The sequence below is a fragment of the Anser brachyrhynchus genome (assembly GCF_964034855.1).
Source record: "Anser brachyrhynchus genome assembly, chromosome: 7".
Classification (NCBI taxonomy): Eukaryota; Metazoa; Chordata; class Aves; order Anseriformes; family Anatidae; genus Anser; species Anser brachyrhynchus.
Window position 1 is genome coordinate 10,644,772 of NC_137701.1, and position 12,887 is coordinate 10,657,658.

At 45.6% G+C, this 12,887-nt stretch overlaps 1 protein-coding gene across 16 annotated transcripts in view; it reads right to left on the reverse strand.

Moving 5' to 3' along the window:
- Positions 1 to 12,887, reverse strand: part of LRRFIP1 (LRR binding FLII interacting protein 1) — a 104,839-nt gene that overhangs the window by 70,173 nt on the left and 21,779 nt on the right. Inside the window, exon 1 of one of the 16 annotated variants that reach the window (XM_080598764.1) lies at positions 3,058 to 3,681. The exons of the other annotated variants lie outside the window; for them this stretch is intronic. The gene's annotated coding sequence lies outside the window, so the exon portion shown is untranslated. Of the gene's footprint in view, positions 1 to 3,057; positions 3,682 to 12,887 lie in introns of those variants that run through there. 16 annotated transcript variants of the gene reach the window in all.

Consider the following 12,887-nt stretch of genomic DNA (forward strand, 5'->3'; position numbering starts at 1 on the left):
TTTCCCAGGAAGAGGAACTCTGCAGCCACATCATGCCCTCCTCCTCACCTCTCCTTCCTCCCGGTGCTCGAGCCCCAGGGTGTTCATCAGGCAGGGTGAAGTGAAAAGCGAGCACACACGGCGCTGGAGCCGCGTGAGCCAAGCCGCAAGCTAGGCAGGCAGCGATGCTCAGAGCCATGGCTTACCTGATGGCTTGCCAAAGCCACTTAGCACCGCTGAGCTGGTGGCAGCAGCTCTGAGTCAGAGAGAACTGCTGGGTGACTCGGGGAGCCTGCGGTACTCACAGCAGCCAGACAGCACGGCCCGAAAGTAGACACTGCATTCCTACACAGATGCAGGCCTAAATCCTAAACATCCAACTCAGAAAACTGCAATGAGAAGTGCTCTGAAACAAACCCTTACCTATAACTGCAAAGTAATTGTGTCATAAGGAAGAAGGAAAGATCACAGCCATTTCTGAGGTACGTTACAGTCATCCATAAAATGCAAACCAATTCCATTAACCTCGCCTCCAACACAGGTCACACCCAATTGATTTTTTTTTTTTGTCTTCAGGGTGTGTTGTACCAGAGCTGCTTTCTGCAGGGGCCTGGAAGCACGGCTTCAGGTTGGAATTAAGGAGTCAAAACCTTCCGAGGTAGATTTAAACACCAGAAAAGCCTGTGACATACAGCACAGTGGCTCCAGCTTGGACCACACCAGTATCAGTTCTTAAAATCAGCAACCACTTTGCAACAGTGCCTGTCACCTCCATATGCAACTCAGTTTTACTTACATTTACAAAAATTCTGCTGTGTATTCCCTTTGTCATCTTCAAATAGCATCTCTTAGCATGCCAGCATCGTCCCTCTACAGCATATTTATTACTTGTATTGTCTGTTCCCACCACTGAGAAGACCAGCCTCATTTTAAGGAAAAAAGCCAGAAAGCACTTTGTATTAATAGAAAAATTTGGTTACTCAAGGATTTTTTTCTCCCCTCCCACCCCCTCCTCCTCAAGTTTGTAATCTTGTTCTTCGCATGTTCAAGAATGTCTATAAAAATCCACAGAGTAACACCCTTCTGAAGTCATGAAGGCAGAAGAAACGACTCATGCATTTCACTTCATCATTTCTGTCTGCTGTGGGCACCCTGGCACCCTCGCATCTCAGCTGGCAGAGTTAACAAAACCTCCTTGTAAACCGTAACCAAGGCAATGAACTCAAGTGTACACAACTAAATGCTTCTTAGGAAAACAATGTCCGGTTTTCATCACCAAAATGTACTGCCAGTATCAACAGATTATTTTCGATTGAGGCTAGAAGGCGGCACAGCAAGGAGGAGGAAGGAAACTGCTGAAAGGCCTAAGTGCTTCTCGGCACAGTGAAGTCAGACGAGCTTAAGTCATGCTAGAGGGGAAGCTGGGAGGCATCCGTGGTCTACTATCAGCTACGGGAATCCATTTAACCCCCAAACTCAAAAGCAACAGTCAGAAGTGTTTTGAGCTTGAATACATTCATGCCTCGCTAGCATCACAAAACGTCACGAGTTTGGAATATGGATGCAGGCAAAGTTGTGGGATCTTCCCATTGTAGAAGAGCCAGATTTAAGAATAGCTCCTAGAAGCTTCCTGACTGACTCAAACTTTTCTGTTCCTTTGCTTAATAATGGAAAAAATCCACACAATTTTAAGATATCAGATGAGAACAACAGGTTTCGGTTAGGAACATCTCAGAGAGCCTGAGAATACAAATACCTGTGTGAAAAGCATATGCAAAAGAGATCCAAGCAGAATATTTCACTTGTAAACCAAAAACGCGCCTCTGCTGGTGGAACCACAGTGTTGGGCCTTGTCAGCTCCCAGGCTCTGCCGCAAACCTAAAGCTTTAGGAGTTGGAAGCTGCATTAACCATTTCCACCACGGTGGGAAGTTGTGAGACCTGAAAGACCGAGAGCAATCCCAAAGAAGAGTGAGCAGAAGGGCAGAGGTGCCGGCCCCGATCCTGCCCCACGGTAGGGTCATCAGCTGCAGCAGCTGGGAGCTGGTAAAAGCCAGGTCTAGCAATTCAGACTTTTAGTTAAATACAATTATGATTTCAGCCCAAATACTTGACCTTCATCCTCACTACAGAGGACAAACCAGCACACCACCTCAAATGTACAGCGATCCTGCCTTTACCTTCCACGCAACCCTACAAGACCGAAGTTTGGTGGGAGATGAAGTGATGCTTTCTTATGGAAAGTTTTTCTTGCACGGCTGTCCCAAGCTTGACTTATTTTGTTTTTAAGGTTTCTCCGAACCCCAGAGCTTTGTTTTTCTCTTTGATAACTCCCAAGAGCCAGGAGCAGGGAGTACGAACAGGCAGACATTCCCCTCTGGCATGCCGATGGTACTAGCACGAGTTATCTGTGTTTAACGGGTCAGCATTCTTGGTCTCCTCACTCAACATTTTGAGCCAAAGACTGGGAAGAAAAGGAGGGGAAGAGACCCGTAGCTAATGAGGAATTTACATACAAACACTGTCAGCTTTGGAGAAACATTTGCTTATGCATTTGCCTGGAAACTCATCTTGGAGAGATAATTCAAGCATGTGACCAGGAGCTGGGAAGTCTTGTTGACACAGACCCTTTTCCCCATAAATGAGGGGAATGTTTACTTTGCAGAACACTGCAGCGAACACTGCGTACGCTTCCACAACGTCAGAGACAATTAAGGAGTAGCATCCTACTTCATAAATTACATTTCCATGTAGTCACAAAGGGCTTGCTGCTAAAAATACAGCCTAAACAATAACTCTGCTCCATCAGAAGCTTGCATGGATTGCCAAAGTAAATCCTGCAGTAAGGAATCGATCCTAAAACACCTATAAAGAGGGGATATCCTGCAACAATTGCCACAGTGGGGGCAACCCCTAGTAGGGGTTGAGAGCCATCTGTTCCTTCAGCAAATGTTTTGGTTTTTCAAACCCCAAGGCATGGGGGGGAATATTGTGGCATTCACGAGTTACTGGGAAGTTGGTAAGGTGTCTTTTCCTCTCCTACCTGCTCAAGTAATTCATGCATGCTACCCATACAGACCTTGCAGATGAGTTCTTCAGCAGCTCGCTCCTGGTGCTGCCCCTGGCGCGATGCTGTGCCCCTCGCGTACCAAGCCTCCGGCTCAGCTGCAGCTTCGGCTACAAGCGGGGCTCTGCTTTAAGGCGCCAGGCTCGTGGTAGGAGGGACGGTGCTCGAAGCACCTCCTTCAATTTAAACAAACCCCCTCCACGTGGAAACGCTGGAGAGTTTCAAGGCGGCTTCGGAGGCGACATTGAGAAGAAACTTAGCTGGCAACTAATCAGCTCTGTAGGGCCCTGTAAAAACATTCCTGTAAGCAGCAGAGCCTGCAGAATGGGAAGGTCACTGGTCAGGAGCATAAAGCCATCCCAAGCTATCAGTTTGTATACAGAGGGCATACCACTTTCACAGCTGCTTAGCAATACGTGCCCTGCCCCATTTTCCTCCACTGATAAAGGACAGCGGGGAGGAAAGCACAACTCCAGCGCAGGAGCTGGCTGGCAGCCCTGCAGAAGCGTGCTGCAGCTTTGAACCCCGAGCGGTTTTCTATAGGCTGCGCGTTTGGCAGAGCACCAAGGCAGTATCAGCTAACCGCATGTAGGTCACAGCTTCAATTAGCGCTTCCTCCCTAAACGGCTCGAGTCTGAAAGTGACTGCTCCCACCAGGGAAGAATTCGGATGCCGTTCCACGGCTGTAATCTCAGGGAACAAACCCATGAGCTTCGTACACCCCGTGCAAGACTGCACTCGTGCTTGAGCTCAAGATTATTCATGTAAAATAGTTCGGAGGGAGTTGACGCTGACCTTGGAAACAGCTGGGTCATTCACTCAAGTAAACGGATCAGAATTGTTGAATCTAGCAATGATGCCCAGAAGGAAAAATACAACAAAAACCAGCTAACTGACAGCAACAGCAAGTTCTGGAGTTTCACCAGAAATGCATGAAAAGCTTCCCAGTGTCATCTCCTGAAATATTCATTCGCATGAAGCTGCATTCAGTGCTCTCCTCCACTTCCTTTCCCTAAATTATTTTTTTTTTATATAAAAGAGAAATTTCTCTTTTCAAGTAAGCACGCTGACCCTTTTCAGTTCTCCCTACTAGACCAGCAGCATTTTGCAATGGACTTAACCACATTTAAAATTTAGATAAAACTGAACCTCAAAGAAACAGAAGCAGAATGGTGAGTTCCAGAGTACTTTAAATAATGCATTTCTGCTTGATTTTAAAAGAGCATTTGTAATAAGCCACGCCAAGTTCACTGCAGACTTTAGAGGACTTAGAGCAATCTGGCCAGAAGAGGGTACCTAAAGGAGATAAGAGCTTGTAAAACCCGTCCCACAGTAGGTCTGGAGTTAAGCACTCCTCAAACAGACTTGACATCTTTACTTAAAAACACATATCTGGCATTCCGAGTTTCTTTTTTTGGAGGGAAAAACTGCATGCCTGCTATAATACAGGCAGCAGGGCTATTATCCAGGTAGTGGTAATGACTTGGTAGCATGCAAAACTAGGTAATTTTTGCTTAAACCATATATGAAGTGAGAGATAGAAAATAAGTTATAATCTTAATGGCTCTGCATTCTCTCTAGCTTAATACTTTGCTGCGATGCTACGAATGGGAAGAGTTGAACTGCATTTTGGTGCTCCACTGCTGCTTCTTCCCTGTGAAAGTGAAGTTGCAAGCAGAGTATATTTCTCACCATGGCTGGTCCACTGGCACACAGAGGTGACAGAAAGACTTTCAGCAAGGAAGCACGCATGCAAGAATGAGTTCAGCCATTGGTACACATCAGCAAAAAGCAAACACGTTTGTCTTGAGCACGCTCCTGGAGAAAGTAAGCACAATAACCAAACTGGGAGCCTGCAATAAACAGCAGTATTTCAGGCGCTGCTTCACAGCATAAACACGGGTTGGGAAGGGCTCCGGGGCTAGGCTAGTGCCAACATCTTTTTGAACGTGGACATAAACAGTTTTTGTTCCTGACTGATACAAATATCTGAAATAGAAATAAGAACTGATATTCAGAGACTGCTACAAGCAAACGTTATCAGTGATGGCCAGAACGTGGTACCCACAGAACTCCAAATTTCACCTGGATGAGAGTCAGCAAGTCTGGGCTCTGCACCTTTAGAAGGTTAAAATGCCAGTACAAACCTCAGCAGCTGCTTAGAGCAGTGCCCATACACTACCAGTCGAGAAGAAAAAGACCCTGAAATTTTTAAAATAAAGGTTACTGACAGCCTTAGGAGGACTGAAAATACTGCAGACCAAGCAAAGCACATGGTGGGGTATGCAGAAAACATTACACAGCTAAAATAGATGATGAGTATCAAATGAGAGAGCACATGAGGGAGGGGAAATACGATGCTAGTGAAAAATAAAAGTCTGGAATTGGGAAAAAGGCTTAATAAAAGTACAGGAGACAAGTGCCTATGACACCCAAGCTTTAATAGTTCCAGTTCCTGTATACAAACTGTTATTCCTTAGGATTAACTCAGGAATGAAAGAAATTTGTTGCTCCTCTTCCCTGTTTATTAAGTGTCTGTTTTATATCTGTTTGAACAAAACAAGGCCAGCCACTGCTACAGCCAGTTACATAGTGTTACTCCTGCAGCACAGGCAGAAACAGCTCAACACGAACAAAGACCAAATTTTAAGTCCAGTAAATCATTAGTAAAAGAAAATCCACGTGGATTATTTTTTAAAATGGCATCCACCAATAGGTCATAGTGAACCTACAGATACCAATTTTATTTATTATTCCTCTCTCAATTGAATGCTACGGGTTAACAGTGCTGAGGCAGGTAGAGGCTTTTTCATTTGCAAAGACAACGTCACTCCATCTAACTGGGAAGCGGAGCTCACCTACAGAAGGCACAGCCCCCAGGACAGCAATTGCATCTCTGGATTTTCTGTGTGAGGAGCCCTCAGAGAGCCAGACCAAAAGAAGGCAGAGCTAGAGCTGAGGCAGGAGAAGTGTTTTCAGAAAAAGTTGTTACTCATCACATCGCATGGAGTTGGCCACACCAAGTACGAGACAGAAAAGCTTCCAACGCCCAGACAAACTGTATCAGTACTCTGAGGTGGTGCAAGACTGGAGTTAGATCATGTGAACTGCTGGTATTTGAGAATCACACTCATGTGGGGCCCTCGCGTTGTGCAATAGGTCAGAACAATTTGTCTCACTACGTTTCAGTGGGAAGCTTTTGGAGAGCTTCATGCCAAGACCTAGGCAGTGAAGTTGCACAGGTCTTTGCCATCAATTAGGAGCGATTCAGAACTTCACTGTGCTTCAGTTCCTTGCCCAGAGAACACAGATTACACATCCCTCTGGAGGAAAATCAACGCACGAGGGAGTAGGTTGAAATCTTCACACAACATTACCCAAGTTTTACGCCAGCAGAACAACTGAGAAACTCCAAGAAAAGATTAATCTTCTGCACAGTTAAGTCGTCTGTATTGAGTGGGCATACGGGAGAGCACACAGGAAGGAAACATTGCTCTTGTTTGGAATTTAGCTTTCAGAAGAAACTTGTGTAATACAGCAGCTCTCTGCGATTGCAGAGGGTTATTGCTCGAGCAATAGCCCACAAACTGCAATGCAGAAGTGCTGACAGCAGGAGAAGAGGTATGAGAGAGAGTGTAACTCGGTCAGTATATCACACACTTGCCAAGTCCAAAAGAGACAAGTGTCATGATACAGACTTGTCTCTACTTTTACAAAAAAAGCAAATCATACTAAATGCCAACAGCACAGCAGTGCAAGTTCCTGAAAAAAATAGGAAGAAAATGCTTTTTTAAAAAATAAATCAGTCCTCTTGAAATAAAAGAACGTTCTAATTTCCCATTCTGCAGTGAGGCAAGTCTTCAGGTCAGTATCTCATCGAGAAGGTCACAGGAGTCCTGGAGATGAACTACTCCATACAGTAAGGCCAAGAATGAACTTCCAGCTTGTTCAAGCTGTCCTGAAACCCACAAGAGGGAGTAGCAATCAAACAAAGCAAACGCTTTGTTTCTAAAGAGACAATACTTCACTTACACAAAGCTGGATCCCTGAATTTCCAGCATGCGTTTAGTTACCTGAAAATTCAGTCACTGAGGATGTGGATGAAGATTATTAGCTCTTTTTAAACTGACCTCAGGATAAAAGAGAGGATAAGAGACCACAGAAGAAGGTATATGCCTCTGTATTCCTACTGAGGACATGGTAATTCAGCCTTCCTTAAATTATTACCCCTAACAACAGCATTTCAACCATGTATGCAAAGAATAATAATAAAAAAAGCAGAAACAAACCAGCAAAGGTGGCAGAAGGAAAGGGATGTTTAGTTTGTATTAAGCTTCTATGCCCTCCCCCCACAGAAATGCAAATCCTACCTAACTTCATTTTGCCAGTAATTTATTTTTGGTATCCTCATTCTCGGCTTCAATGCTTTCAAAGAGCTCTAACGAAACCTATGCTTTTTTTTGTTTTGTTAAATACCAGCCATCCAAAAGGTATTGGCTTCTGCACTCAGCACTTCACTACGGCAGGAAAAAAAGACCACACAGCATATTAGGAGGTTTGAAAGTGCTCACAATATTGTTTCTTGCAGGCTGCCACAGCCACCTGACAGCTCTGTTTGTAAGTGAGTAAGACAGCAGAGCATTTTAGTGACAGTTCTGCTGCTTTACGTAGGAACAGCTGGGAGTTCAGAGTCTGGGGACTTGGAGGCAGAACCTCCCACAGCACTCGCCTCCTGCCTCCCTGCCCAGTATTTTGGGAACTGTCTCACTCACCGGAGGGAAGGCGCAGGAGCAGGCTGGACAGTGGGAGCACCCTGTTGGCACCCACCTGCTGCAGGGATGTCGAAGCTTGTGGGGGCAACATCCTGGCCCTCCAGGAACGGGTCCCGTACACGCTCATGGCTCCAACAGGGCTCCCTGAGAGCTCGGACGGCCCCTCCTGCTTCCCTGGCTTTTTAATCCAGCTGTCACGGATGCAGAGTTACTCGAAGCCACAGACATACAAAACACACCTGGTTTTACAGGCATGTCTGAGGGTATGAGCTTTGCCAGTGTGTTGAAAAATATTAATGTCAAGTATTATTAATGAGCACAAGGCAGCTCGCTACTAGAGCCAGAGTAGGCTTTTAGGTTATGCAACAAAAACCAGTGAAGTTATACACGGTTATACAACTTCCATTTGTTTTCCTAGGTCTGACAGCAGGTCAGGATTTTTCATGGGCAGTGACATCGCAGAAAAGATTCACAGCAATTTATCAAAGGCCTTAACGATGCCTACAGCCACATCACCTTGCACAGCCAGCTAGTACAAGGGTTTAGTGTTTAAACCAAATAAAACGCAGAGAGACCGCCTCCAAGAGCCCTCCACGTTACCAGAAGCAGTGATAATGTAGCAGGTAGTAATCGCCCGTGGCTCCTGAGCACCAATTAAGCAGGGAAGTAACGGAGCTCCTGGAAACCAGAGCTGCTGCCTGTGAGGAAAAACATCTTGCGGTCACTGAGAATTCCCCGTGACCTTTCACAAAGAAACAAACACAGATAAATCAGTTTGACCCTGCTGAGCTCCCGGTCAGGCTCTGCCCACCTGCTCCTCCCTGGCAGTCGCACGAGGATATTGCAGCCACGTACTTTATGAAGCACTCCTGTCTCCTGCAAGGCAGCGTGAGGATGAAAATCCATCCTTGTCCGGCCAATTTAAAACAAAATAAGAGATCAATCAGTTGAGACTTAAGGGAATGAATGGCAGACTTGTCCAGCAGCTCACAGCAAAGACTGGCAAAGGAAGCAGCACTACCTGACCATCTTAAATGATTCTTTGAGAGACCTAAGAACTGCTGCTAATCAATAACTGTCTAAAAACTGTATGAATAAATTTAAGATAAATTGACTTATGGAGGGACTTGCTTGTCTTTCATTTGGAGAGCACTTTAAATACAGTATACAGAATCTGCAGACATTGCCTGTATCTACGGAGCACAACTCACTGGGAATGGAAGCGGTAAATATAGCATACAGATTGGACGTACTCCATCTACAAGTAACTGAGAAAGCCTATTTTCACCTCGCAAACGCATTTAGCACTACTTTATGTCTAGCCAATGCTGAGGAACAGGCTTGTGAGCTATTTATACTCAGAGATAAAGGTGCCAAAAAAGGTTTTAAAAAACCTTGAGGTCATCAAGCCTCGCTCTATCTAGGAGATGCAGTGTTCCAGCTACACAGCCCATCCTTTGCTAGGAGCTGTATGAAGGAGCAGAAGTTGTACCAGGGAAGTGATGCTCAGTTTCTCTGAAAAAACTCTTAAGCAAGTGAATACGGAAGCTGGACGTGCTGAGTATTTGGCCAACATGCGAACGCATTCAGCTTATCCATTAGGTAACAGCAGGTTTAGGATTTCTGCTAAATAAAACATGTGGAGCTGCATAATTTTACACCATCACGCAATTAATGAACAGTCACCTCACAGCTGGTTAGCAGCACCACAAAAAAAAAATATCACATCACTGCTCCACTCACACAAAGAAAAGGCTGCAGAATTATATGGTTATTAACTCAGTAGGGCTTTTGTAATTCTGACAACGTCAAGGTTATCTGAAAACAGCCTCGAACGTTCAGAGGACTCGTTCCAGTTGCGCTAACAGCTCTCCGGCAAATGCCACAGTCAGCAAAGTCAGCTTCACTGCAAGCCTGTGGTACCAAGACGGGGAAAGCCATCCAAGTGTAACTGGTTGTGCACATCCCATACTGTCCACAGCGAGTCTGTGAAAAGCAAGACAAGCTGTCTTCAGACGGGCTAAATTCTAGTACCTGGCAGGATTTATGACAGAGGTAAGGACAACGAACAGTCCAGGTTTTGATAGATATGCCTTTATAACCATGCTGCTGCAAGCAAAATGCTCAGAGGTGCTCACGGGGCTGAAAGAGCACCTCTCAGACCACCACAGGGTGACACACCGCACCTGCAGCGACACTACAGCTACTGGCCTGGCAGCTACCGGGACAGGAGGAAACATGAGGCACCAGAACATCGATCCCAAAGGCATACTCGATAACCAGGAGGCAGAATGTCAAGTAATATTTTTAAGTCTGTCAAATACCCCATGCCCCAAATAAGCCCCATACCCCATTCCCCAGCCAGCAGCTTCTTCCCAGAACAGCTGGCAGCCACACAGCTTATCATGGACACGGCTGCTTTGCAGGTGCATCGTGTCCAAGCTTTACCTGGGAGATGCCACTTCTAAATGCCATTACAGAGGAGAGCCAGCCACCTGAATGCCCACTGCAAAGGATGCAATGCCTACACTACAAGCATACCGCGCTGATGCTTCCAAGTTTGCCTCTCTGGTGGCCACTTGGAAGCAGAAATTATTTGTCATGACTTGGCCTCCCCTGACAGAAGATTTTCCCACTAAAACACGAGGAAGTCAACTAGTATTAAGAGACCATCATGAAGTTCCCCTTGGTTTGCTCGCCAGGCTCAGGTTTAACACATGTGGAGATAAAACACCCTGATTAAGCGTAATGGAATATCACTACAGCCCTGCTGCAGTATTTACTCTCTGCAAATATATCCATTTCTGTTCTCTTATTTATACAACATCCTGTTAACTGTTCACATTTTGGTGGCACACAGAGACCAACCGAGATCACAATTCACCTGCATTAAGCCAAGAGGATCAAATCTTTCATTAAATGAGCGTATGAATCCACACCTCAGCTGACTAACCCTGCCAATGCTGTCCTGTACTGCTGAACAGTTCTTAACTCCTTCACAGCACCGACACTAAAAGGAAAATACATTGGTGAGCACCCCCTACCAGCTTCAGCTGGAACAGCCACACTTCTACATGCAACAAGTCCTCAGCACAGGTTCCTTGCCACTCATTTGGCACAACTGATTACCAAGCAAGTCTGAAAATCTTGACTAAAGGTTTATGCCCTGCAACACACTGTAGTTGTTACAGACAATGCAGATCAAGTAGGACACTGGTACCGTTACTGGATCGACAGTGCCCAAATCATCCAGCACCGCCATTAAAATCATTTCTTAGTCAATCAGGATGTTTGCACTGCAGCACACTTCTCATGCTATTCGGGTGTTGTTCTGACAATAGTTTATCAATAGCAAAGCAGGTGACAGCCTTCGCATGCTGCTACCAGAATCCATTCCTCCCTTTCACAGGGATTCACACGGCGCAGCTCCTAGCAAAGAAAGCAAGCCTTCTGCTGCAGTCGCAGTGAGACAACATACTCCCATCTCCTTCCAAAAAAACAACCACACAGCTTACACCCTAGCTGTCTCTTCTATGAGGACATTAAAGGACACACAAACCATTTAGCGCCCTTCCCTCCTCAGGTAGCTTCAGTTAGCCCCGTAAATTTTGAGTAAGTATACTGCTGAGAGCATTGATCATCTGCCCCACATAAGACGATACCCATTCGACCTTTTAAATTCTGCTGTGATATCGCATCTGACCCAACAACAGCCGTCCCTCAGCACCACCAAGCCAGATGAAGGGTTTGCCTTCCCTTAACGATGTGCAGCATTGAACTTCTGCCATGTACTTACATCAATTTCGCTAGAGTGGAAAGAACTCTAAATAGGCTGATTATCATCAATCCCATAAAAACCTCTGTCCCGAGGATCAATGAAGTGCACAGCTCAGCCCACACAGGCAGCTGCAGAAGCTGGCGTGGTGAAGGCTGTGACTTTTACAAGAGGAATTCACACATTTCTCCCCTGCTGAACCAGTGCCTGCTGCGCCATTCCCCTTTCGCAGCTCCTGGGCAGGCACCTCTTGATCCGATCTCCTTAGGGCATTAACACACACTGCCAGCAAGGCAGCTGCCACTCGCCCCGCTGCGTCCTCAGGGACAAGGAAAGCTCCATTCTTAACGAGGTGGATACGAGCAACAAGGGACAGATGGCAGAGGCATACTCACCATGTGCTTCTCTTTCAGCAGGAGACACGCTGCTCCACAGATCTGTTGCACTAAAAAAGCAAAATCAATCTGACTTGGAGTGCTTACTGATTCCAGGGGATATTCCTGGACCACAGATTGCCGTCCACTTCTCCTTCGCTCAGCTCTCAAACCCAGCAGCAGAGGAACAACAGAAGGCTGCACATCGCCCCTGCCTCATCCACGAGCTATCCTGTAGGTTGGTAAGGAAATGATTGCTGTTCGTTCCCCTGCAGTATCTCAGCAAGAAAAAAAAAAATGGCCATCTTTTCATCACGTTCCTGCTGTGAAGTTTCCCCATGACAACCCAGCTGATTTGTGCAACGGTATTTCTGTATCTAACAAAAGGAACAAAAGATCGGGAACAAAAGAAAAATTGAGTACGAGAGGTAAAAAAATCTACTGCTGGAAATATGACTGAATTGTTATAAATGGAGTCCAACTTTTTTATAAAGAGTACAGGCTGCACAACCAGCATGTTCTTTGACTTGCACTAAATGTAAGTACCTGGCAGACAGGGAAGAAATGAGAATAAGTACAGTTTATTGCAAGATTGAAGACCTGATCTAGTTGTGAGACTAATGAGGAGAAAACAAATTTAAGTGCTGACCTATAGTTCTAAAATTAGTTTGTTAAAATGCATTTACTACAAGCTACGAGCAAATGCCATTCGGATGACATGAAACTCAAAATAGGGCTCTAGAAAGCCATGCATGTTTCCTGTAGCACACACCGCTCTCCAAAACTAGATTTCTTCATGTCTAGAAGGTATTGATGCTCTTCAGTTACATGCTGCTGGGGGTTGTACGGGCTCTTTTAGGTGCTGTTTATGCTATGGCAACCTAAGTCCCCAACTTCGTAATGCCTCGGTGATATGAAGCA